This window comes from Salmo salar, chromosome ssa01 (assembly GCF_905237065.1).
Source record: "Salmo salar chromosome ssa01, Ssal_v3.1, whole genome shotgun sequence".
NCBI classification, from domain to species: domain Eukaryota; kingdom Metazoa; phylum Chordata; class Actinopteri; order Salmoniformes; family Salmonidae; genus Salmo; species Salmo salar.
This window is the reverse complement of record NC_059442.1, coordinates 60,566,440-60,593,952: the sequence shown is the minus strand read 5'-3', so window position 1 is coordinate 60,593,952 and position 27,513 is coordinate 60,566,440. Positions and strand designations below refer to the sequence as shown.

Sequence of the window (27,513 nt, the reverse complement as noted above, 5' to 3'; positions counted from 1 at the left end):
GAAGATAACTGAACTAAATGACTACTGCCCCGTAGCACTCACTTCTGTCATCATGAAGTGCTTTGAGAGACTAGTCAAGGATCATATCACCTCTACCTTACCTGAAACCCTAGACGCAATTCAGTTTGCATACCGCCTCAATAGATCCACAGACGATGCAATTGCCATCACACTGCACACTGTCCTATCCCATCTGGACAAGAGGAATACCTATGTAAGAATGCTGTTTATTGACTACAGCTCAGCATTCAACACCATAGTACCCTCCAAGCTCATCATCAAGCTGGAGGCCCTGGATCTCAACCCCGCACTGTGCAATTGGGTCCTGGACTTCCTGATGGGCCGCCCCCCAGGTGGTGAAGGTAGGAAACAGCTCCACATCATTGACCCTCAACACTGGGGCCCCACAAGGGTGTGTGCTCAGCCCCCTCCTGTACTCCCTGTTCACCCACGACCGCATGGCCATGCACGCCTCCAACTCAATCCTCAAGTTTGCAGACGACACAACAGTAGTGGGCTTGATTATCAACAACGATGAGACAACCTACAGGGAGGAGGTGAGGGCACTCGGTGTGTGGTGTCAGGAAAACAACCTCTCACTCAAATGTCAACAAAACAAAGGAGATGATCGTGGACTTCAGGAAACAGCAGAGGGAGCAACCCACTATCCACATCGAAGGAACAGCAGCGGAGAAGGTGGAAAGTTAAGTTCCTCGGCTTTCACATCACATACAAACTGAAATGGTCCACCCACACATAGTGTCAACCTCAGGAGGCTGAAGAAATTTTACAGATGCACAATCGAGAGCATCCGGTCAGGCTGTATCACAGCCTGGCACGGGAACTGCACCGCCCACAACCGCAGAGCTCTCCAGAGGGTGGTGCGGTCTGCACAACGCATTACCAGAGGCAAACTACCTGCCTTCCATGACACCTACAGCACCCAATGTCACAGGAAGGCTAAAAAGATCATCAAGGACAACAACCACCTGAGCCACTATCTGTTCACCCCGCTACCATCCAGAAGGCGAGGTCAGTACAGGTGCATCAGAGCTGGGACCGAGAGACTGAAAAATAGCTTCTATCTCAAGGCCATCAGACTGTTAAACAGCCATCACTAACACAGAGAGGCTGCTGCCTACATAGAGACTCATATCACTGGCCACTTTAATAAATGGATCACTAATCACTTTAAACAATGCCACTTTAATGTTGACATGTCTTACATGTATATACTGTATTTTATACCATCTATTGCACCTTGCCTATGCCGCTTGGCCATCGCTCATCCATATATTTATATGTACATATTCTCATTCACCCCTTTAGATTTGTGTGTATTTGGTAGTAGTTGGAGAATTACTAGATTACTTGTTAGATATTACTGCACTGTCGGAACTAGAAGCACAAGCATTTCGCTACACTCGCATTTACATCTGCTAACCAATGTGATGTGATAGCTGGTGATGGGGAAAGAAAAGAGGGAGAAAGCTATAGTAGGGGGGAGGGGAGTGAGAAAGAGATGCGAGACAGGAACAGTGGGAGAGAAGGAGTGGGCGAGAGAGAGAGTTCAATTCTATCCATTTTCTAAAGACTATGGGCCGACATGTCTACAGTCTGGTGTTGTTGGCTAAAAGCCCTGTATTAGTAGCCTGGTCTGGGAGGGAATAGGAGCAAAACATGTAGCACTGTGGACTGGTGGAGTTTTTTATTTGTGTATCCATTCTATCAAATAGACGAGTTCCCCCTAAAGACCGTGCCACTAGTCCAGCTGCACTACAAATCTTCTGAGGGAGCGCTAAACCACACGTCCCTGAGTTAGCACTCTACAAAAATAGTCTCACTGTTACAAAACATCCTGTTCTACTAGCCAAGCCCAATAAGAATATAGGCCGACTAACTCCACATTTCAAATGGGGAATTAGGCAACGGTGAAATACTGGATGGCTGGAGCTGAATAAGTTGAACGGTATCAAATACATCAAACACATGGTTTCCATGTGTTTGATGCCGTTCCAGCCGTTAATTTGAGCTGTCCTCCCCTCAGCAGCCTCAACTGGTCAAATGACGTCTTTAGGCATGTTCCCATTTGTTATTTATTGAGGGTAGTTGTAAATAGAGCATCATAGGCTAGATGGGAAAAAAGGGGGAAGGGGGGGGCTCATTCAACTGCGGTGCAACCTGTTTTGTTCAGATGTTATGCCTTCGCTGAGACTTTTACATTTGTTGAGTCTTTGACTCAAGACAGAATAGAAAGGAGGGGCAGAAGGTAGAATGAGGGAGATAGGCAATGATGACAAAGAGGGAGCATTACAAGAACAGAGCAGAAAAGAGGGAAACCCATCGGTCATAAATGAGGAATAGTAAAAGAGGATGTGTGCTTGCCAAATTAAAGCACAAAGACAGACGTTGAAAAAAGAAACTACTTGAGTCACTTTCTTGCTAGGCTGCTCTGGAAGTGCCTCAGAGCGGTACGTTTACACATTACGCACAGCCAATTAAAACAGCTGGACACCAATTGAGGCAATCCTGGTTTAAATGGCTCGGCTCTGGGGGGCGAAACAACTGTATTCTGCCTTAACCTCCTACCTCCAGGTTACATAGGTCATTTAAAAAAAACTTATGTGGTGTATGTGTATCAGATGTGCCGGAGGATAGAGTAGGATTGGTTTAGATGCCGTTTTAGCTTCAGAGAGGATAGATGCCGTTTTAGCTTCAGAGAGGATAGCTTGTGCTGCTGCACTGTCCCTGTGAGTGACTGGTCTGTCTATAGCAGAGAGGCAGTATGATGAAGACGGGGGCTCAGGGCTTTAATGGCAGCCCCAACACCTGTGGAAGGAGCTGCCAGCCCTCAACATGTCTATTCAATTATAGAGGAGAGAGGGAGAGAACAAAGGAGAGAGAGAGACGACACAGAGGAGAGACCCAGAGCTAGATGTTCTGGCAGGCATCTGTAACCTCACTCGCCACAAGGATACAGAAACCCACTCCGACAGAGGCACAGACAAATATCAACAACTTACTGTATGCAGCAGATACACACACACTTATCCAGCCTATTTCCACTCTGTTGTCTTAATATGCTCTCATCATTACACCCTTGCTTCCACAACGTCACCAGACCTCTCAACAATGGGTGACCTCTGAACTCCTGACACCAGGGCCATCCTTTATTGACTGTCGTCAGTCCATCCCCTCCCCCTATACATCCCCAATGCTTCATTATCTCATGACCCCACCCCTTCTATACATCCCCCATGGTCCCTCTTCTTAAACGCCAAACCTGACACCCATACAACATCCCCAATTACATCCCGTTCTCCCTCACACACACACCACTCTAGCACTGGCTCAAACACTAGCACACACACGTACAGACACCTCGTCAGTACAGACACCTCGTCAAGGCATTTATCGAATTTTCAAAGAAAATGTACTCCCATCCTCCTCGCAAGTATTTATAGCCACATGTGGGAACATTCAATTAGGCCCAGCATTTGTGATTCTGAGTTACTTACTGAGAAAAAGACGAGCAAACCTGTGAGTCTGCTCATATAGAGGACGTGAGAGAGGAAAGGCCATGATAGCAGTAGTGAACCATGGGGTGGACAGAGAGATAGTGAGAAAAGAAAGAGAGACCACTAATGGCAGCTCCTTCACAGCCAGGCTCAATTCATTCAACCCCCCCCAGAGAACGCAGCTCATCGATCCACAGGAAAGTTAACTTCTCCTCTCTCATGGCTACAGTCCATTAAACCACATGGACTACTGGCTCCTACAGCTGAAGAAGCCCTTCAACGACCACTTCAACGCACAAACAGAGTCTGTTAAAGAGCATTCATAAGTGCCATTTTAAATGCATTCTCTTCAGTTGCTACCGACTAGGAATATCTTCATGCTCTTCTGTTTTGGCGCACACATCCACAGGGGTCCCAAGGCATTGACTGAAATCCCTTAAGAAGCAGCACTACTAATCAATGGAGTAGTGCTGAGGGGCAGGGTGGTTCTGTGGTATTTAGTGACTACAGAGGAAGGGCCAGTGTCCAGAGGAAGGTACCCTCGGGAGGCTTCCTGTGTCAACACTGAGGGGTCAGAGGGCACAGCCCTGGCCGAGAGCAAGAGTGCACATCAAAGACAGGGATAACAACCATCCACACACAACTCACTTAGAACACGGTCAACACACACAGGCCTAGTGTTATTTCCACCGTTCACTAAATTAGACCCTAATGCTGATATTAGGGGGGGAAAAAAAACAAGTCAATTCAATCAATCAATGATTAAAACAAGAACCCTTATTTCCTCAAACACACAGTAGCAGCAATAATTATCAATGGTAAAGCAGAAGACACTAGCAGTTCCATCATATCCTAACAAGCATCCTGGAGTGTTCTCCAAATTATACTAATCCCAAAACCCCTTGAAACAACATGAGATAAAAAATAATAATATTAAAAATCCAAAAACCACAGGGCATGACAGTCTCATTTTCCCCTCTCACTCGGAGACAAAGGTACTCTTGAAGCAATTCTAAAAACGAGGGCATCGCTATTGTGGCGTGTGTGTAGCTGAATGACAATGACAACGCTGGAGGATAGAGTCGGTGAGGGGTGGAATTTCACCCCCCCTTTTTGAAACAGCGGTCTGTCTGAGGACCTGAGTACAGCTGTAGCAGAGAGACTAGTGATCTGATGAACACGGACATGACAGTCAGCCACACACATCGCATTTGATAAAAGCACATCCGCTATCATTCAGCAAATGAGTACCGTGCAGGCCTATATCCGGCTTGTTATAGCATGAGCACGCACACATGGTTCATACATGCAATGATAACATGAGCTCGCAACTCACAATACCATGGTTTTTCCCATCTCCCTGCAGAGGCTCAAGCACGCACATGCACAGCACACACTAAGCACACGCACAGAGCACAGTAAGTTAGTCGCTAGAGCCAGGTCCTCTGGCAGCAGAGGTCATTTAGAGGAAAGATGACAGGGATCGGAGGGAGGGATAAATAATGATGGAAGGCACATCTGTTTGGCGACAGCGACATGGCCACTCAGGTGGAGCATTCAGCAGCTCTTGAGAAACCTGCCACTTCACACAGCCTCTGGCCCAACACACAGTCACACAGGGCTATAAATCTTTGATGAACGATCACACACACACACACCTCTAGATCCCAGAATAGATGCAGGCAACCTTCACCTATCATAAACAGAGATGGGCGTGACAAAAACGACTAATTTGGAGGCTTTGATCATTAAAAGATGACTTAGTCAAAACAAAAACAGAACAGACGCCCTCTGAGGAAAATATGTTCTGTTGCTGTATTATGGAGGTTTCTATTCCACATGCAATACTGTGCAAATGTCCTACATACAACTCAATAAGACAAGGAAGGGCTGCTTTTATTTTTTATTTAACCTATATTTAACTAGGCAAGTCAGTTAAGAACAAAATTGGGCCAACTGAGCTCCGCCCTATTGGACTCCCAATCACGGCCAGTTGTGAAACAGCCTGGAATCGAACCAGGGTCTGTAGTGACGCCTCTAGCACTGAGATGCAGTGCCTTAGCCTAGTGCGCCACTTGGGAGCCCAAACCAATCCCACGTCTCTGCTGTGCTGACCTCAACTGGTCAACATTTCAATGGGAGGAAAAGACATAATGCTGACTCGCAGCTTTTTACTATAAATTGAGCATTGTTTGAGCCCTCACAGGGATGGGCTAGCTAGTCCCTTTGCAATTACCTTGACCTATTGAAAGCCTTACCCCCTCCTGCACAGTGTGGTTAATCTGACTTTTACCTCTCTGGGATAATCTGTCCTTATATGCACCGCCCCTAGGTCAGCCCAAGGACACCAGCTCACTGGCTTAACACACATCACAGAGAGGGGAAGTGGCTATTCTGGCTACCATCAGACACAGGCTGGAAGGACCATACGCTGATATCTAAAGCACTGGAATTATCAGTGACCGACCCTGTGGAGAGATCCAGAATCAGAAATCACCTTGATTCTTATGTTTTATTTTACCTTTATTTTGCCTGATTAGTCTCACTGAGATTAAAAGTCAATTTTGCAAGCGAGACCTGGCCAATAAAGGAACCCAGAAAGTTTCAAATAAGGCTGTGACAGGTCCTGGAAATTATTATGACCGTCATCGGTCGGACAAACGGCCGCGGTCACCGTTCCAATCGTTTGAATAGCAAAAAAATATAAAAACTCCTCTGCTGCTGACTGCATGGAGGAGGGTGTTGCCTGGGACTTGTTTGCAACAATACCTTGCTTGTTTCAGCAAGGAGAAAGTTTCATCAGTCAGCGGTCTGTACAACCCCCCCCCAAAACAGTTATGACAGTTTATTATCTTCTTCATCCATAATTGTCGGTTACATGAGTATACAGTAATTGTGCCAGCCCTAGTTTCAAACCTTTACAACATAAGACAAAAAGCACTACAGTAGAATTCTCTTTTTTAAATAAAAAATTCAACAGGCAATTTTCCATCATAGATTTTACCCTAGTTTCAAAATAATTTAAGGACATCTTTTGATTTTGTTGTTGCGTATTGTGTACTTGTTTGAAATGTTTACTGCATTGTTAGGAGCTAGTAACGTAAAGCATTTCGCTGCACCTGCTATAACACCCGCTAAACTGTGTATAAAACCAATAAACTTTGATTAGATTAGATTTCAAGTCCTTTTGTAGCTCGTTCCAAGTAGAGGGGGCAGAGTAGTGGAACGTTTAACTAGCTCTGTACGGGCCTTAGGCACCGTCAAGGAGATACAGTCCTGTCCTGTGAGTGTGGGAGCATCGTGTGAGTGATTCTGAAGTGAGCGATTCTGAAGTGAGAGATTAGGAAGTCTCAAACATCTTGATGTTAGCACGGGCCGTTCCTGATCACTGCCAATTTCAGACAGGCCTGCAGGCACGGGACTGGCCCAGTTGTCTCTGTTAGTCTGGCACATCCTGTGTCTGCATGTGTAATGGGTTGCCTAGCTAGCCTGAGTGAGTGTGATGATAATCCAGTGGCATGCCAAGATTGAGGAGGGATTTGGCTGTATGGATGACATGCAGGAGACAGAAGACACAAGGAAGGCCTCCCTCTCGCTCTAGTGAAGCCATGAGGCTGCAGTCGGAGTGTACTGTAGGCCTGAGATATGGATGGGGGAGGATGGCAAGAAGGATATGGGGATGGAAAAAGGGGAGGATGAGGCTTGCTCCAAATCCTCCCCAGGGTTGCTTTCCCCCAGTGACTATATGTATTTAATAATGACCAAACAAGGCCTTCCCGATTTACTAGGGAGATTAGTGATAATCTCGGTTAATGCGTCGACAGAAAGAAAAAATAGAGAGCGAGAAAGAGAAGCGTTTCTCAGATCTTCGGCAGTAGTGTTCCCGCTGCAGTCATTTAGCTGTGGTGCTGCACCACAGCAAAATCATTGCCACAACAGCAAAAGAATATGCAAAATGAACAAATATTTATGCCAAGGAGAACTTTGAAGACGCTGGAACAGTACACATTTACTTTTCCTCTGTAAATTAAACGAGTAGGCCTAATGAATAGAAAAATCAGACAAACCCATAGTAGAATAGTTTATCTATTTACCTAGTGGGCCTGTTGCGTGTTCTTTGCGAGAGAAATAATACCACAGGTAGAGAAATATCTCATGGATGATCAATGGAAACAGGATGCACTTGAGCTCTTCGAGTCTCATAGGAAAGGGTCTGAATACGTAAGTAAATAAGGTATGTTTATGTTTAATAAACTTGCAGACATTTCTAATAACTTGTTTTCACTTTATCATTATGGGGTATTGTGTGCAGATTGATGAGGAAAAACATTTATTTAATCAATTTTAATATAAGGCTGTAATGTAACAAAATGTGGAAAAAGTCAAGGGGTCTGAATACTTTCAGAATGCACTGCATGCAGTTCTACTACGTGGTATCTTTTTTTTTTTTTAAAGCAGCGTTAGAAAGGATTACCTGCACATACTGAGCAGCTCATGTTAAAGACAGAAGCGCGCTACATGGATGACCAATCCGAACGCATTGCTGCCAAAAAAAAACGCATTTTGATTTAAAAAATTACGTTTACATTCAAATGGGTTACCTGTGAAGTAGTGACCCGCAACCTACACCTAATTTCCTGAAACTAGTCACATTCAAGTTACCAGTGCCATAGGTAATTCCCAGAATCAAATATAGGCTGCATAAATAGGCTACATTGATTTAGTAGGTTACGCAAACTTTTACCAGACACACTGGTTTACACTTTATATGGCCTGCGTATGGTCTAATTAACAAAAGTCTGAATTAATGTAATAATTAACAGCATTACCGAAAGAAATAAGCCTACCTTCTTTCACTTTGTGCAGGCTGTGAATTCTTCTACCGCGTTGTTGTCGTCCTAAACTGGGGGTTTCACTCGCGCAGCACCTGTTTCCACAATGGTGTTGTAGCCTATTCATTTTCATAACCTCTCTTTTTATTTCTATGGTTAGTCCTACTTTAGTCATTTTCGCCTGAGGTAGACTATCCAGGGGAAGTAAACTTGGCAACGTGTCATATTCTCACACGGAGAAAGGGAACATAAGCTCTGCGCATGGATCATGGGTTTTTAAAAAGTGTATTATCTTGATTTAAAATGTTCCCGACCAGCAATGTAATTGTTCTGAATCGCGAGACGACCTACAGGTTGAAAGAATGTTTCATTCCACCGCCAGCTGATTTCTTTTGCGGCTCACCGGCGGGGAAGCGTGGGTATCCGACCAAATGCAAGACTCGATTAATGATTAGCCCAATAGGGTAAATGCAGATAAGTTGAAGCATGGGGTTATCTATTTAGGCTTTATGCATTGCCCAATATGTAAAAACAATTTTTACTAATAATTTTACCAATATGTTATTTGGCTCATTTCTGAGAGGTGGAAATTATATTTTAGATGGTGTCAGCTTCCCAGACCGCCCTCCGCAACCTTCCCCCCCCACAGCTACACATTTTTCCCGAGGGAACACTGTTCGGCAGCCAAACATGCACGCACGTATTGAAATGAATAACAAATTAAACTGTGTTGATTATGCAATAAAAGTCTTGTAAACCACAGCAATCAAATAGTTGTTAATAAAATAACCGCTTTAGAGAAAATGGGTCTGTGTGGAGCGAGGAGGGGGGGATGTTGGGAAATGGTAAATTAAGCTTTCCTTTGATGCGTTTAGCTCTCTGGAGGTGGTGGTACACGGCGGCCGCCTGCGGGGAGAGTGGGAGAGAAGATGTGATGCCTCGGTGTGAGATGCCTGTGTGTCTGTAAATTGTTTTAAAAGGGGGATTCTCAATGAAACAGTACATTAAATAAATGCAATTGGAATCACAAAATGAAACCAGGTACCCAGCATTTCACTGAGAATCCCCCTTAAAAGAACATAATAGAAAAATGTGAATCTCTCACAAACACACACCAGCAGCAGACAGGAAAGCCAAATGAGTCTCCGTGATCTTTGTCCAGGTAGAGATGGGAGCGGTGGTGCAGCGATCCCTGAGCACCTGTGTCTGGCTGCTTCCCCCCCACAGCTATAAGCAGACAGAGCTTTCCTCCAGCCAAGCGTGAGATTCGGGTCAAACACACAACGCCAGTCTCCAAAAAGAGACGAGGAGGCGGCGGCTCCCCACCGAGACGCCTCTGAACTGGAGAGAACATGTCAACTCATTGCTACATTAGATATCGGGCAGGCGCACATACACAGTACGCACACAGACGCACCTCTGAAATCAGTTCTTACTTTGGAAAACAGCGGATCAAATTGTTATTCTCCGGTCTTCCGTTCAAATTGATGAATGCATTCACTTAAACTGATGGCCTGTTATTTGGAGGGAAAGGAGCGGTCGGGGAGCAGCGAACCAGCCTTGTATAAACAAAAGAGCTCCACACTCAATACTCCTTATGCATGCGTGCTTCTTCTTCCTCCCTCTTAGTGCCTTGTGAAAATGGCTATTTTAGCCCCGTCGAATAGCTACAATATACACTCCAGCCTGGAGAAAAGTGCTGGCTGGCCTTCTTCTGGGCAGCTCTAACTCTGTCAGATCACATCAAAAGGAGAGGTGCTCCCCTTGAGGAAGAGCAGTACAGAGGACCCACCAGAGCACTCCTCATCTCCCAGTACTAGTGAACGCTGGATCCCTGATAACACACTGACTGCCTGACCTGCTTGACCTTCTGCTGCATCACACAACCCCAGAAGGACTGATAGGAACTGGGAGGAAGACAGAATACAGCATGACTGAGTGTGGACATACATTCTCAACTTTAGCCAGGGTGCATACAGACTGAGGGATGTAAAGGCTACCATTTGCTGTCAATTTTTCAGATAGCCTATGTGGTTATCGATAGGCCTGGGTCGATAGCAGTATCGCAATATTTTTTTCCATGGCAAAAATGAACACACGAATCAGACCAAACGCTTTGGTCCTTTAAAAACCTACTGTATGTGTGCTATAGCTCTGGAGGACAGCGTAATGATGTTTGTTTCCAACATTAGGGCAATTTTCCTTAAGTTCCATCTGTTTTGTTTCCTTTCCACGAAACTAACGAGTATCGCTATACCGGTATCGTCCCGGCCCTAGTTATGAAAAAGTTAAATGCTGAGAGGTTGGGTGCGTGCACAGTGAGAAAAGTTCTCCGAACACGTTGGATAGCACGTCACAGCATCTCAGAGAGACAGAGAACCCTGCCGAATCTCGTCACCCTGAGCCACCGAATTCATGGCTCTGAATGGAGAAACACAGACTGGGGCCTCGTCTCCCGTGTCTCATTAAAACGCTTTGCGTGTTCCCCAGCCAGCCGACGCATTAATGCCACTTCTCTACCCCTCTCTACAGAACATCTCCCTCTCCACCCATCTCTCCCTTCTCTCGCTCACTCATCCTCTCCACACGTCAAACCTCACACAGACCAGGCATGACGCTGATTTCAGAGTCCTCTGAGCCCCAAGATCAAAGCAAGGTAGTCAGGAGAGGAGGGGGATGGAGGGGGAGTCATTTCAGAGAATAACATTGTCCCTGTATGAGATGGAGGAGTAGTGAGGGAGAAAGTAGGATGCTGTTGTCAGTCTGGACAATAGTACCAGTTGAGAGTGGACCAAATGAAATGCATGGCGGTCCCCTGGGACAACAATTACAAATGGATATCCCAGGCCTGCACATGGAGAGGATCCTTTATTGCCTCCCGTGGGAGGACATGAGGCTTATTTCCCTGCCTTTATCAGTTCCTCTGGGGAACAAGGGATGAATCCTAATGATTCTGCAGATGGTTTAAATATGGAGTTTTAATTGCACGCACGCGCACACAAGTTAATAATATGATTTCAATTTCCTCTTTACAACCACTTCTTTATCTTTCTGTGCCACTTGAGTACACTCTGATTGGAAAGCGAGCCTAGTGACAGATAAGAGCCAATCACACAGATGGAGACAGCTGGGCAGCAGCATACCGTACCAGTCTTTTACATATTACATCCGTCACACCAATTGAGTCCTCATATTGAAACAGTGAGATGCTGTAGTTGTAGAAGGTAATTCCTATTGATGTCTACTCTACACCTGTGAGTAGGATTTATCTAGTCAAAAACAAAAATACGCATTACATTTCTCACAAAGTGAGTTTCTCAGACATCTTCCCATTGCCATTTCACCCTAACATTAACAATATGTATGTCAATCTTTCCTGGCTCAAAGCAGAGGAGAGATTGACTTCATCACTACTTGTTTTTGTAAGAAGTACTGGCATGTTGAATGCACCGACCTGTTTGTTTAAACTACTAGCACCCAGCTCGGACACCCATGCATACCCCACAAGACATGTCACCAGAGGTCTCTTCACAGTTCCCAAGTCCAGAACAGACTATGGGAGGTGCACAGTACTACATAGAGCCATGACTACATGGAACTCTATTCCACATCAGCTAACTAATGCAAACAGTATAATCAGATTTAAAAAACAGGTAAAGTACACCTTATGGAACAGTGGGGACTGTGAAGAGACAAACACAGACACATGCACCTGATAACACATGCACTCTACACACATGTACACATGGATTTTGTATTGTAGATATGTGGTAGTAGAGAAGTGGCCTGAGTGCAGAGACTTAATATGTTGTGAAAAAGTGTTTGAAATGTAATGTTTTTAATTGTATATAACTGCCTTAATGTTGCTGGACCCCAGGAAGAGTAGGGATCCGTAACAAATACCCTTAGTGTGCTCTTCCATAAAAAATGTATACTCAGTGCTGAACCTATTTATAAAACCTGTTCCCCGGCAGTTTGAAGAGTCTCTCTTAAGCCCTTGGTGTGACTCAGAAGCTCACTCTGAATACAACTGCTGCATTTTTCATAGGGATGTGCACAGTTATTTGAATATTCAAACAGAAGTTCATATTCGAATACTTGTGAGTATTAAATATATATATATTTTAACCAGATTTTTACACAAAAGGCTGTTTCTAAATTAAAATATCACATTCTTGCCTGGGCAACAGAAATGTCTGACCTTTTTCAACAGTCTGACTGTGAACATCTGTATGAAAACCAAATTAAGGGAGACATAGATATGATTAAAAAACAACTGTTGATGCAATATGAAAAAAAATGAGTGGAGGAGATTAATCATAAACCCAAATTGAGAACCTTTTGTTTGATTAAGGGCGAATTCGTGCGTGAGAGATATATTATGTATTACCTACCTAAAAGCAAGAGATCGCTATGTGCACAGGTAAGATCAGGGATATTGCCTCTGCGTATTGAAACAGGTAAGATCAGGTATATGCGTATTGAAACAGGTCGGTATTGTGGTGAAATGGAAAAGGAAACACTATGTAACTATTGTGACCTCGATTGCGCTTTCTACTAGAGGTCGACCGATTATGATTTTTCAACGGCGATACCGATTATTGGAGGACCAAAAAAGCCGATACCGTTTAATGGGCCGATTTAAAAAATATATTTTTTATTTATTTATTTATTTGTAATAATGACAATTACAACAATACTGAATGAACACTTATTTTAACTTAATATAATACATCAATAAAAACAATTTAGCCTCAAATAAATAATGAAACACGTTCAATTTGGTTTAAATAATGCAAAACCAAGTGTTGGAGAAAGTAAAAGTGCAATATGTGCCATGTAAGAAAGCTAACATTTAAGTGCCTTGCTCAGAACATGGGAACATATGAAAGCTGGTGGTTCCTTTTAACATGAGTCTTCAATATTCCTAGTTAAGAAGTTTTAGGTTGTAGTTATTATAGGACTATTTCTCTCTATAAGATTTGTATTTCATATACCTTTGACTATTGGATGTTCTTATAGGCACTTTAGTATTGCCAGTGTAACAGTATAGCTTCCATCCCTCTCCTCGCTCCTACCTGGGCTTGAACCAGGTACACATTGACAACAGCCACCCTCGAAGCAGCGTTATCCATGTAGAGCAAGGGGAACAACTACTCCAAGTCTCAGAGCGAGTGACGTTTGAAACGCTATTAGCGCGCACCCCGCTAACTAGCTAGCCCTTTCACATCGGTTACACCAGGCTCATCTTGGGAGTTGATAGGCTTGAAGGGGTGGGTATAATTTGTGGAACGTTCCAACAGGAATCTGTTCCAAAAAACGTAAAGTAAAAGGTTGCCAACCAACAACGCATACAAACCTAGCTAACTAGCTGCCGAATAGGCATCATCTCACCACGTAGCTTATTGTTAATGTTTGTCTATAGGCAACCAGAGTGAGGACAGACATTTTTCGGAATAAACGTTATGAGTGAAAAACGCAATGAAATAGACCACTCCCTACCCGGCATCTTATTCTGCCGCTATACAACTTTGTATGCGTTGTTTTTTGGCAATCTTGTTATTTACGAAGTTTTTGGAATAGATTCCTGTTGGAACGTTCCACAAATTATACCCACCCGGCTTGAAGTCATCAACAGCGCAATGCTTGCAGCACAGCGAAGGACTGCTGGCAAAACGCACGAAAGTGCTGTTTGAATGAATGCTTACGAGCCTGCTGGTGCCTACCATCGCTCAGTCAGACTGCTCTATCAAATCATAGACTTAATTATAATATAATAACACACAGAAATACGAGCCTTGGGTCATTAATATGGTCGAATCCGGAAACTATCATCTCGAAAACAAACGTTTTTTCTTTCAGTGAAATACGGAACCGTTCCGTATTTTATCTAACGGGTGGCATCCCTAAGTCTAAATATTCCTGTTACATTGTACAACCTTCAATGTTATGTCATAATTATGTAAAATTCTGGCAAATTAGTTCGCAACGAGCCAGGCGGCCCAAACTGTTGCATATACCCTGACTCTGCGTGCAATGAACGCTAGAGATGTGACACAATTTCATGTTAGCAGGCAATATTAACTAAATATGCAGGTATAAAAATATATACTTGTGTATTGATTTAAAAAAAAAGGCATTGATGTTTATGGTTAGGTACATTGGTGCAACGACAGAGCTTTTTTCGCAAATGCGCTTGTTAAATCAACACCCGTTTGTCGAAGTAGGCTGTGATTCAATGAGAAATTAAAGGAACCGCATCGATTATATGCAACGCAGGACACGTTAGATAAACTAGTAATATCATCAACCATGTGTAGTTAACTAGTGATTATGTTAAGATTGATAGTTTTTTATAAGATAAGTTTAATGCTAGCTAGCAACTTACCTTGGCTTCTTGCTGCCCTCGCGTAACAGGTAGTCAGCCTGCCATGCAGGCTCCTCGTGGAGTGCAATGTAAGGCAGGTGGTTAGAGCGTTGGACTAGTAACCGAAGGTTGCAAAAACGAATCCCACCTGAACAAGGCAGTTAACCCCCGTTCCTAGGCCGTCATTGAAAATAAGAATGTGTTCTTAATCTGACTTGCCTAGTTAAATAAAGGTGTAAAAAAAATAAAAAATGTAAATGAATAAAAAATTTAAACTAAAAATAAAAAAACTAAATCGGCGGCCAAAAACCACGACATTCGCTTGCTCTTATTCCAGAAAGCACACCAGATATACCCTGGCATTATGTGGCTGAGTGATGAGGAGACAGACCACCAGATATACCCTGGAATTATGTGGCTGAGTGATGAGGAGACAGACCACCAGATATACCCTGGCATTATGTGGCTGAGTGATGAGGAGACAGACCACCAGATATACCCTGGCATTATGTGGCTGAGTGATGAGGAGACAGACCACCAGATATACCCTGGCATTATGTGGCTGAGTGATGAGGAGACAGACCACCAGATATACCCTGGCATTATGTGGCTGAGTGATGAGGAGACAGACCACCAGATATACCCTGGCATTATGTGGCTGAGTGATGAGGAGACAGACCACCAGATATACCCTGACATTGATAAAAGCCTGGAATAAAAGAAAAAGGGCTACCTATAATTAAATTGTACAAATATTTAGCTTATATGTGGTAAATGGCGTGTGTGTATATAGATTGTGTATAGGCTTGTCTCCCATATGAATCTTCTGTTTGTGCCAGACGGTTCAAGTGACTTCTGTTTTGTGCTGTGTGTATGTATATATTTGTACTGCTCTAGGAATGTAATTATTGTTTGGATAACCTTCTTTACTATTATATTTAGATTTTTACCTTACTTTTTCTTTCATTCTTTATGCGATGCGCAATGCAGAGAACACTGTGATCATTTAATTACCATTGTGAATTATTGTCATGTTTCTATATGTGTCAATTAATCCCATAAGGAATGGGACGCCAATTGGCGATACGACAACAAATAAAAAATAAAACAAATTCATTCATAAAATGTTCATTCATACAAGGATATACCATGAAAAATAGAATAATTAATTGAATAAAAACATTTTTTTATGTAGTTTTTATTATGTGCACAGTGCGCCCCACGTGTGTAGCTTGTTGTTTATGTTGGCCAATCAAAGTGGCAAAGAGGCTCAATGTATAGCAAGTGGAGTGAGAGTTCACTATAGCAAGATGGAATAAAATTACTAAATTAAAAGTTAGCGAAATAAGAAGTAGGCTACAACGAGCAACCAACAGGTAGGTTGTTGTTGTTTTAACTGAATGAGGTTAATGTTTTTTACCTAGGTTTTTTTAGCCCATAGATTTTGTTGTAATGTTTAAGTCACTCAAATATCACATAAATAAACATAAGACATGGCAAAATGTATAGAATTGCAAGAAAATTAGCTTTAAAACTTTCTCTGCATTTTCTCAGGGGGGGCGCGGGATGTTCCCTAATGCTGGAAGAGGCCTGAATGAAAAGGTTTGGGAACCCCTGCTCTAGGCTACTGCAGTCAAGAAGACAGGAACTGATATATGGGATGATAAATAACATTGTGGCTGCTACAAGTTAGCTAGTGTTGGCTGTAGCAGAGTTGCCTTGGCGTTTCTCTCTCTTTCCCTCCGTCTGCTTGTTACACACACACCACCCTCCGCAGCTGCAGCGATAGAAAAGGGTCTGTATGCGGCAAAGTGTCCAGGGTGCAATCGAGCGCCAGCCTCTCCCTCAGGCAGCAGTGCTCTGGTTAAAAACGTAGCTACATTTGAAAAACAAACATCGATTTCGAATAGCCGAGAAAAATTCATGATACCACTCAAATAGTGAAATTATTTCAAACCCCCATCACTAAATTTGACAAAGTGGAGATCTCAGTGCTACCCCTGCCGAGCTGCAACGCCTCCCTCACCCAGAATAAACCCTGACGGGGCTCTGAGAACATCTGTCTCTCAGTCTCTCTCTCTCCACAACAACTGGGATTTATGATGGCTGCTGCCAATTCCTGCCTAGACCTCTTCACAGAGGGAGGGAGAGAGGGAAAGAGAGAGAGCGGGAAAGAGGAAAAGAGAGAACAGTAAAGAGCATAGAAAGATGCATAGCATATGGTAGAGCGACGGAGAGATGTGGAGAGAGCGAGTGATGGACGGAGGGAGATGGAGAGTGAGAGAGACAGAGGTAGGGTGGGAAGAAGCAAAGCTTTAAATGCTGCTCATCAGGGGAATCACAGCTGGCAGGCTGACTGATTGAGTGAAGCCATATTGAGTTGGCATTTAGCCGCGTATTGACTACCACTAAAAACAATAACGACGTACCACTTACAATAATAACCTAGTAGAAACGACAAAGAAGAGGATGGGAAAGTTTGGTTCATTTCTAAAGGTGAATAAATGAATAGCCAGCTTCAACAACACAGAACGATTTGCCCCTGGATAAATGGAACATATCAGCATTCAATCAGACGGCAAACAAAGATAACGGTTGTTGTTTCATTAACCTCAGGCCTGGAATAATGGCGAGGACACACTTACAGTAAAGCAGGTTGGTTGGGACATTGATGAAGAGATTCTGAGGCGGGATCTGGCACTAAATTAACACTAATTGGATGAAATTGATAGCGCTGGGCACATATTTTTCCAGTTTCCGAGCTGCCATTAGTTTTCATGTGACAGGCACCGACTTGGTCCTCAGACAACGTCTATGGATCTCCTGACAGCTACATCGCTCACACTCCCCGGAGACAGCAGGCACAAAAACATGGCCGTGTTCAGGCTCATTGTTACAGTCCTGCTTACATTAATGCCAATACAGAAGAGTCGGAATTACCAGCCTGATACATTCTAATGGGACTCAGGCCGACTCCCTCCCACAGACACGCAGCTAAACAAGCACAGACTCGACCCAGATAGACAGAGAAAGAGAGGGTGAGATAGAGAGAGGAATGGGAGAGTGAATTAGACTGCTTGGATCCGGTATGAAACAAGGCCGTCTGTATCTGGTAGAGTAAGATGGAGGATGTCTGTAGTACACTGTGGGTCTGGGTGGAGCTGGTAAGTGGGGAGGATGGATGGTGCTGGGATGCACTCCGTCTCCTTCTCACGGTGTGAGGCTGGACGGGCACCTCTGCTGCCCAGGATTAATGGGCATCACCGCGTGGCACTCCATCTCCCCATCTGCTGCACCGTACCGGCCCTGGGACACCTTGGCATCAAACACATAGTCTGCTCTACCCACCGCACACACAGTTTCTACCTCTCCCTTACACCCCGAGAGAAAGAGACACACACGCATTGGGCACACACACACTCTCTCTCATCAGAGCTCCCCTCACACCTCCAGTGTTCCTCACACCCCTACAGTCTGTCGGTCTGAATTACTCGCTGCACCTGTCCCTCTGCTCTGTCTGCAGTCTCCACAGTACACTCAGATCTAGCCTTCCACATCAACACACAGCATCCCTCCCAGCACCCACTGTTCACCACTAGACATGTGCAGATACACACACACACACACACACACACACACACACACACACACACACACACACACACACACACACACACACGTGTGGTTGACCATGCTGCTCCTCTCAGCTCACAAATCACCTCCTCCACTCTCTGAGCCCTTTGAGCTCTGCCTCTAAACGATGGCTCATCTTTCAAGCTCGGCGGAGGAGAATGGATGGCCACATTTCCACCTAAACAACCTTGAGATCCTCACAAGACTCTGAGCACAACCGTGAAAGGGAGAGAGAGCGCACAATTGGGGGTGGAGAGACTGCATAGCAGAAAACTAAGGAAGAATGGAGAGATGGGGGTAATGGAGGGGAAAAGTGAGAGACCTGCCTGCAGAGAAATAAAATCTCTCTAGAATGGATGGCCCTTGGCTGTGCAGATATGAATGACTCACAACATCCCTGATGCTTCAGACATCAGGCTACAATTCCATGTTCAATATCATCTGTGTCCAACTCCACAACCATATCACTATCACCATGGCCCTACTAAGAAGCTGTACCAACCAGTGTAGAGGTCAATTTCATTTCAATTTCGACAATTCAGGATTAAAATTCCACTTATTTGCAATGAAAATGTTTTAATTGTTGAATTAATATTACAATTAACTTACTGAATTGGCCCAGTTGAAATTAACTTGCCTCCAGCCCTAGCCCCTTAAGGGAAAATTTCACTCAAAAATTATTTCTTGGTATATGTTTCATTAGTCCACTGTTGATAGAGTCCCAAAATGTCAGCAATTAAGTTTTCAAAATATAGACCTACAAAATACAGAAAGTGTCACAGTATGATGCGTTTTGGGCCCAATGCAGCCGTTTTTATATCAACGTCAAATAATTCCTGGGTAACAATTAAGAACCTTACTGTCATAGTTTTCCATAAAAATTGTAAAAACTAAACAAAAAAATCTGAAGTAAGAATTTTGCTAGGACTGTCTGGAAGTGGTCTGCGTGGGGAGGGAGAAACTGAAAAACAGCTCTTATTGGCAGAGGTTTGGAACTCTTATTGGTCTATTACCTAATTTACCTCTTGGTGATGTCACCAGGCAAGCCAAAATTCCACACATACAAAACTTGCTGGTTAGAAGGTATTTTCAACCAGCAATTACAGGTAACTGCCAACATAATGGAAACACTTGAGTAAATGAGGGAAACAAAGTATACTGAACAAAAATAGAAACCCAACATGGGAAATGTTGGTCTCATTTTTCATGAGCTGAAATAAAAGATCCCAGAAATTCCCCATACTCACAAAAATAATATTTCTCTCAAATGATGTGCACAAATTTATTTACACCTGTTAGTGAGCATTTCTCCTTTGCCAAGATAATCCATCCACCTGACATGTGGTGCATATCAAGAAGCTGATTAAACATCATAATCATTACACAGGTCCACCTTGTGCTGGGGACAATAAAAGGCCACTTTAAAATGTGCAGTTTTGTCACACAACGCCACAGATGTCTCAAGTTGAGGGAGCGGGCCACTGACATGCTGACTGCAGGAATGTCCACCAGAGCTGTTGCCAGAGAACTGAGTGTACCATAAGCCGCCTCCAACTTCATTTTAGAGAATTTGGCAGTCTGTCCAACAGGCCACACAACCGAAGAACACGTGTAACCAGCCCAGGAACCTCCAGATCCGGCTTCTTCACCTGCAGGATTGTCTGAGACCAGCCACCCGGACAACTGATGAAACTGTGGGTCTGCACAAACTGGCAGAAACCGTCTCAGGGAAACTCATCTGCATGCTCGTCGTCCTCACCAAGGAAGGTATTGACCTGACTGCAGTTTGACATCAGTAGGAAAATGCTCACCTTCGATGGCCACTGGAGAAGTGTGCTCTTTGCAGATGAATCCTGGTTTCAACTGTACCGGGCAGATGGCAGACAGCGGTTTGCTGATGTCAATGTTGTGAACAGAGTGCCCCATGGTGGCGGTTGGGTTATGGTATGGGCAGGCATAAGCTACGGACAACGAACACAATAACATTTTATTTGATGGCAATTTGAATGCACAGAGATACCGTGATGAGATCCAAAGGCCCATTGTCTTGCCATTCATCCGCTGCCATCGCACAAAAACACAGAGTTACACATAAACAAACGTACAGTCAATAACACAAAAGAAAACAAATGCACGGCTTCAGGTCGCAAGGATCTATACACAATTCCAAGAAGCTGAAAATGTCCCAGTTCTTCCATGGCCTGCATACTCACCAGACATGTTACCCATTGAGCTTGATTGGGATGCTCTGGATCGACGTGTATGACAAGGCGTTCCTGTTCCCGACAATATCCAGCAACTTCGCACAGCCATTGAAGAGGAGTGGGACAACATTCCACAGGCCACAATCAACAGCCTGATCAACTCTATGCGAAGGAGATGTGTCGCACTGCATGAGGCAAATGCTGGTCACACCAGATACTGACTGGTTTTCTGATTCACGCCACCACCCTTTTTTTTTTTTAAAGGTATCTGTGACCAACAGATGCATATCTGTATTCACAGTCATGTGAAATTCATAGATTCGGGCCTAATGAATTTATTTCAATTGACTGATGTCCTTATATGAACTGAACTGGTTGCATGTTGCGTTAACATTTTTGTTCAGTGTATATTGAAAGCAGGTGCTTCCACACAGGTGTGGTTCCTGAGTTAATTAAGCAATTAACATCCCATCATGCTTCGGGTCATGTATAAAAAAGCTGGGCAGGCCATTATTTTGGCTACCATGGCTATGCCCCCATAGGATTACAATGCCCCCACCCACCGAGCACTAGTGGTCACTGAATGGTTTGATGAGCATGAAAACAATGTACACCATATGCCATGGCCGTCTCAGTCACCAGATCTCAACCCAATTGAACACTTATGAGAGATTTTGGAACGGCGCCTGAGAGCTTTTCCACCACCATCAACAAAACTAAACAATGTAATTTCTCGTGGAAGAACAGTGTCGCATCCCTCCAATAGAGTTCCAGACATTTGTCGAATCTATGCCAAGGTGCATTGAAGCTGTCCTGGAAAGTGGTGGCCCAACGCCCTATTAAAACACTACGTAGGTGTTTCCTTTATTTTTTGCAGAAATAACACAGATAAATTGTGTTCACACTTTTACAGTGTTTGTTTCATCAGCTGTTGTACACTATGATACAAAACACAGGAGAAACTGAATTTTGCAGGCACATGTTCCTTTAAGAGAAACAACTAATAGAGAAATATCATTGCTGCGCTGTTTCTGGTATGGCCCAGGCTGCTAGGCCTCTCTCTGTGATAAGATCAGTAAAGATCTGGGATAGGAACCATGCTGGAGCTGTCTCTACTAATCAGGTTAGCCCTGCAATAAATGAACTGGACAGAGAGGAGAATCAAATCACATCAGCATCACTTTTCCTCCTTCATTCTCTTACACACGCACCACAGCGCACGCAAAACACACACACACACACCACGCATTAGAAACACACACAAACACCTCAGCTCAGGGAACAAACCCTGACTATACACCTGAAGCAACGTGTCAGCTGCCTGGGGAGGCAGAATACATGAAACAGCAGGATCGGCAGTCACACCAGGGACACACACACACATACCAGGGAGGTACACGCACACACAAAACGCAGTGTAGAGACAGCATGGGGCCTGCCTGTCTGTATGCCCAAAGCAGAGTAGATCCGCCTGCCATTCACACCTGACAGAGATGGGGTCTGCTATGGCAGGCAGGTACAAAGAGCTGGAGATGCTCAAGTGCTACTTTCATCAAAACTCAGGGAGAGGAGAGAGTGAGAGACTGATCATGGAGATTTCATCAAAACACTGAAAGTTGCTTTTCTCTAAATGCAGACGAAATAGCCATGGATCCATCTACTGCACCGTATGACTGAGTAGATGAGTGGTGAATACATTACTGAAGGCAGTAGTGGCAAACAAGTACATTTGAGTGTTTGTGCATGTTTGACAGAGTGTGTTAGATCGAACGTGCTTGTTTGTGTGCACGTGTGAACATATCCTATTGAAGATAATGGATGTGAGATTTTTGGCTTTAAGTGTTTCTACAAATAGAGATAATGTGTGTGAGATGAACATGTAGAGGTTTGGTTGCGGGAAGGGGCCGGTATCAAACGGCTGTCCAGACAGCTACTTGATGTGAGCTCCAGTGTACGGCGCCACAGACTAACAAACCCACAAATACAACACCCAGGGGGACAGAGTCTACTCTCTCATTCCCTCCATATCCAACTCCCTCCTCTTCCCCTTTCTGTAATAGCTATCATTTTCCCGTCTCTCTCCCTCTCTCTCTCTCTCTCTCTCTCTCCCTCCACCCATCCTCTCCCCCTCTGGGCATCTCTTTACTCGATTGCCTTCTCTTATTCTCCTCCGTCTCCCTTCCTACTTTTCTCATCGGTTCATTACTCCGGCGTTCTTCCTGGTGGAAACAGATGCCCAGCATTCCAGCAGACAATTAACCCGCAGGCAGGCAGCTCCGTACAGACGGGCCTGGGCTCTCCACCAAGCCAAAATTACTGCCTAGAGCTATGGAGACAACACGGGACACACACCGTCCTCCTGTCCTGTCCCGTCCCGCCCGCCCAGCCTCCCTCCCTCCACCCTGCATTCTACTACCCCTCCCACTACCTTCCCCCTTCCCTCCCTCTCTCATTTCAGTGGGTTTGACAACACCCACTTCCTAAGTTTGAAGAGAAAGAGAGTGAGAAATAGGAAGAGAGCAGAAGGAAGAGGGTAGGCAGAGGACAAAGGGAGAATAGGAAGTTGTAACCAGGAAGAAGAAAATAGACCAGGAAGAAGAAACTCTTCTCATTCACAAGGTTCCTTAAACATCACAGGCACCATTTTTTTCTTTAGGAACTACAATACAGAAATAATTACTTCCCCAGGTCAGAACACCTGAGTGATGACTCCTTCCACTCCCTCCCTCCATAACAGACCATTTAATCAGCAGGTTGGGGCAGAGTGGGCCGCTGTAGTGATGGAGTGGCTGCCTGCACTGTGTTTGGTGTTTCTCTCCCCCAGACTGGAGCTCAGAGCCAATGTATGCATTGATCTCACCTGGAAACATGCCACGTCAGCTTTCAACAGCTTGCAATCAACACCTCATACAAAGCCCCCTGCTTCCCCACTTTCCCTCCCTCACCCAATCGGTATACAGTGTGTTTATCTGCTGGGGATAAGGCAAACCCATCACACACACACACACACACACACACACACACGATGCAAGCTCTCACCTGAATAAACTTGGTGGGTTTCCCTTGGTAATGATGCAAATCAGCACAGGAATGCAGACACTCAACAACATACAACAAGACAGATGCAAACACACACAGATTCATAAAGTGACGTGGACAGATTGGCCTCCCTCCCCTCATTCATCCCAGTGGGCGTAGCCTTCTCCCTGGCCTGCCTGCCTGCCCGTCTACCCTGTCTAGTGACAGCTGAAAGAGAGAGTCTGGCCCACGGTGACGTTGACAAATGTCCACCCCCTTACACTGAAAAGGACCCCCGAGAGGGAGAGAAAGAGAGAGGAGGGGGGAGAGAGAGAGAAAGAGAGATATAAAGGGAGGAAGAGAGGCAGCTACCATGTCCTAGACAAGGGCATCGGCACTGCACCAGCCCTGAGGAGGGTGATTCATACGTCATACCCTACAATCTCTCTCATACTCACTTCCCCCTCTCTTCCATCCTTCGTTAGTCTTTATTCCCCAGCAAACCAATTAAAGGCTACCTCCTCACACACAATGACAGGGGGGGCTGGGGATGTGTGTCCTGTGGCGCCAACTTACACAGCAGGCCAAGGCCCCCACGGCAGGCGTTGAAAGTGATATACAGTAAACGCGTTGTGAGGATGAGGTCCCTCCTCCAGACAGCTAGCTCCGGCTGTCTGTTAGGCCCAATCAAATCATTGCACCGACCGATCGCCTAGTCCTCCTAGCCACACACACACACGCCACTCTGGCTAATTACACCTTGCCTGGCGGAGTCACTAACCTCGCCTACTCACTCACACACACAGACACAGACCTGCAGGGCTTCATTAGAAGCCGGGTAATGAGCCAGAACCGGAGCAGGTTGGGTCAGCCGCTTATTATGAGCTGGGTCATACATGGAGGAGCTGGGAAAGTGTAGCGGCGAGAAGAAGACTCAGACAGGAGAGGACACCGGGCAGAACTAGGGGCGCTTGGGACAGTATTTGTAGGGGTTAGTGGAGCTAGCTGGGAGAGCAGGGAGAGACCGTGAAATACATAAGGAAAGGCTGGCAGAGACACGCAGACATGATTATACAGCAACACGGCTATTCACACAAGTATGTACACTGCATTCGGAAAGTACTCAGACCCCTTAACTTTTATAGCTTTTACAGCTTTATTCAGAAATAAATATTCTTTTATTATCCTCATCAATCTACACACAAAGCAAAAACAGGTTTTTAGAAATGTTTGCAAATATATATAAAAAAAAGAAATATCACATTCATATAAGAATTCAGACGCTACAAGCTTGGCACACCTGTATTTGGGGAGTTTCTCCCATTCTTCTCTGCAGATCCTCTCATGCTCTGTCAGGTTGGATAGGGAGCGTCTATTTCAGGTCACTCCAGAGATGTTCAATCGGGTTCAAGTCCGGGCTCTGGCTGGGCAACTTAAGGACATTCAAAGACTTGTCCCGAAGCCACTCCTGCATTGTCTTGGCTCTGTGCTTGGGGTCGTTGTCCTGTTGGAAGTTGAACCGTCGCCCCAGTAAGAGGTCCTGAGTATTCTGGAGCAGTTTTTCATCAAGGATCTCTCTGTACTTTGCTCTGTTTAACTTTCCCTCGATTCTGACTAGTCTCCTTTTCCCTGCCACTGAACATCATCCCTACAGCATGATGCTGCCACCACCATGCTTCACCGTAGGGATGGTGCCAGGTTTCCTCCAGACGTAATGCTTGGCATTCAAGACAAAGAGTTCAATCTTGGTTTCATCAGACCAGAGAATCTTGTTCCTCATGGTCTGAGAGTCTTTAGGTGCCTTTTGGCAAACTCCAAGTGGGCTGTTATGTGCCTTTTACTGAGGAGTGACTTCCGCCTGGCCACTCTACCATAAAGGCCTGATTGGAGTGTTGCACAGATGGTTGTCCTTCTGGAAGGTTCTCCCATTTCCACAGAGGAACTCTGGAGCACTGTCACAGTGGCCGTCGGGTTCTTGGTCACCTCCCTGACCACGGCCCTTCTCCCCCGATTGTTTAGTTTGGACGGGAAGCCAAATCTAGTTAGAGTCTTGGTGGTTCCAAACTTCTTCCATTTAAGAATGATGGAGACCACTGTGTTCTTTGGACCGTCAACGCTGCAAAAATGTTTTGGTTCCCATAACCAGATCTATGCCTCGACACAATCCTGACTCGAAGCTCTATGGACAATTCCTTTGACCTCATGGCTTGGTTTTTGTTCTGATATGCACTGTCAACTGTGTGTGCCTTTCCAAATCATGTCCAATCAATTGAATTTAACACAGGTGGACTCCAATCAAGTTGCAGAAACATCTCAAGGATGATCAAAGGAAACAGGATGCACCTGAGCTCAATTCCGAGTCTCATTTACATAAGTATACAGACCCTTTGCTATAAGGCATTTTTTTATTATACATAAAGTACAGGTCAAAGGTTTGGACACACCTACTCATTCAAGGGTTTTTCATTATTTTTACTATTTTCTACATTGTAGAATAATAGTGAAGACATCAAAACTATGAAATAAAACATTTGGAATCACGCAGTAAACAAAAAAGTGTTAAACAAATCAAAATATATGTTACATTTCAGATTCTTCAAAGTAGTGACCCTTTGCCTTGACAGCTTTGCACTCTCTTGGCATTCTCTCAACCAGCTTCATGAGGTACACCTGGAATGCATTTCAATTAACAGGTGTGCCTTGTTAAAAGTTAATTTGTGGAATTTCTTTCCTTCTTAATGCGTTTGAGCCAATCAGTTGTGTTGTGATAAGGTAGGGGTGGTATACAGAAAATAGCCCTATTTGGTAATAGACCAAGTCCATATTATGGCAAGAACAGCTCAAATAAGCAAAGAGAAACGACAGTCCATCATTACTTTAAGACATGGTCAGTCAATCCGGAAAATTTCAGTTTCTTCAGGTGCAGTCGCAAAAACCATCAAGCGCTATGATGAAACTGGCTCTCATGAGGACCGCCACAGGAAAGGAAGAACCAGATTTACCTCTGCTGCAGAGGATAAGTTCATTAGAGTTACCCGCCTCAGATTTTGCAGCCCAAATAAATGCTTCACAGAGTTCAAGTAACAGACGCATCTCAACATCAACTATTCAGAGGAGACTGCGTGAATCAAGCCTTCATGGTCAAATTGCTGCAAAGTGGTTAGAACTTTGGATTAGCAACCGAAAGGTTGCAACATCAAATCCCCGAGCCGACAAGGAAAAAAAATCTGTCGTTCTGCCCCTGAACAAGGCAGTTATTAACCCACTGTTCCTAGGCCGTCATTGTAAATAAGAATTTGTTCTTAACTGACTTGCCTAGTTAAATAAAAAGTAAAAAAAAAAAAAAAACACTACTAACGGACACCAATAAGAACAAGAGACTTGATTGGGCCAAGAAACACGAGCAATGGGCATTAGATTGGTGGAAATCTGTCCTCTGGTCTGACGAGTCCAAATTTGAGATTTTTGGTTGCAATCGCAATGTCTTTGTGAGACTTAGAGTAAGTAAGTGAACTGATGATCTCTGCATGTGTGGTTCCCACTGTGAAACATGGAGGTGGTGGTGTGATGGTGCTTTGCTGGTGACACTGTCAGGGATTTATTTAGAATTCAAGGCACACTTAACCAGCATGGCTACCACAGCATTCTGCAGTGATACAGCATCCCATCTGGTTTTCCCTTAGTGGGACTATCATTTGTTTTCCAACAGGACAATGACCCAACACACCTCCAGGCGGTGTAAGGGCAATTAGTCCAAGGAGGAGAGGGATTGAGTGCTGCATCAGATGACATGGCCTCCAAAATCAACCGACCTCAACCCAGTTGAGATGGTTTGGGATGAGTTGGACCGCAGAGTGAAGGAAAAGCAGCCAACAAATGCTCAGCATATGTGGGAACACCTTCAAGACTGTTTGAAAAGCATTCCAGGTGAAGCTGGTTGA

The 27,513-nt window shown here is 44.5% G+C and overlaps 1 protein-coding gene across 6 annotated transcripts in view; it reads right to left on the bottom strand.

The window, feature by feature from the left end:
* LOC106606834 (bifunctional heparan sulfate N-deacetylase/N-sulfotransferase 2) overlaps positions 1-27,513 on the bottom strand; it is a 200,490-nt gene that overhangs the window by 63,883 nt on the left and 109,094 nt on the right. Inside the window, exon 1 of one of the 6 annotated variants that reach the window (XM_045720762.1) lies at positions 9,466-9,664. The exons of 4 other annotated variants lie outside the window; for them this stretch is intronic. The gene's annotated coding sequence lies outside the window, so the exon portion shown is untranslated. Of the gene's footprint in view, positions 1-8,365; positions 8,704-9,465; positions 9,665-27,513 lie in introns of those variants that run through there. One more of the 6 variants, XM_045720760.1, reaches the window with a different exon arrangement.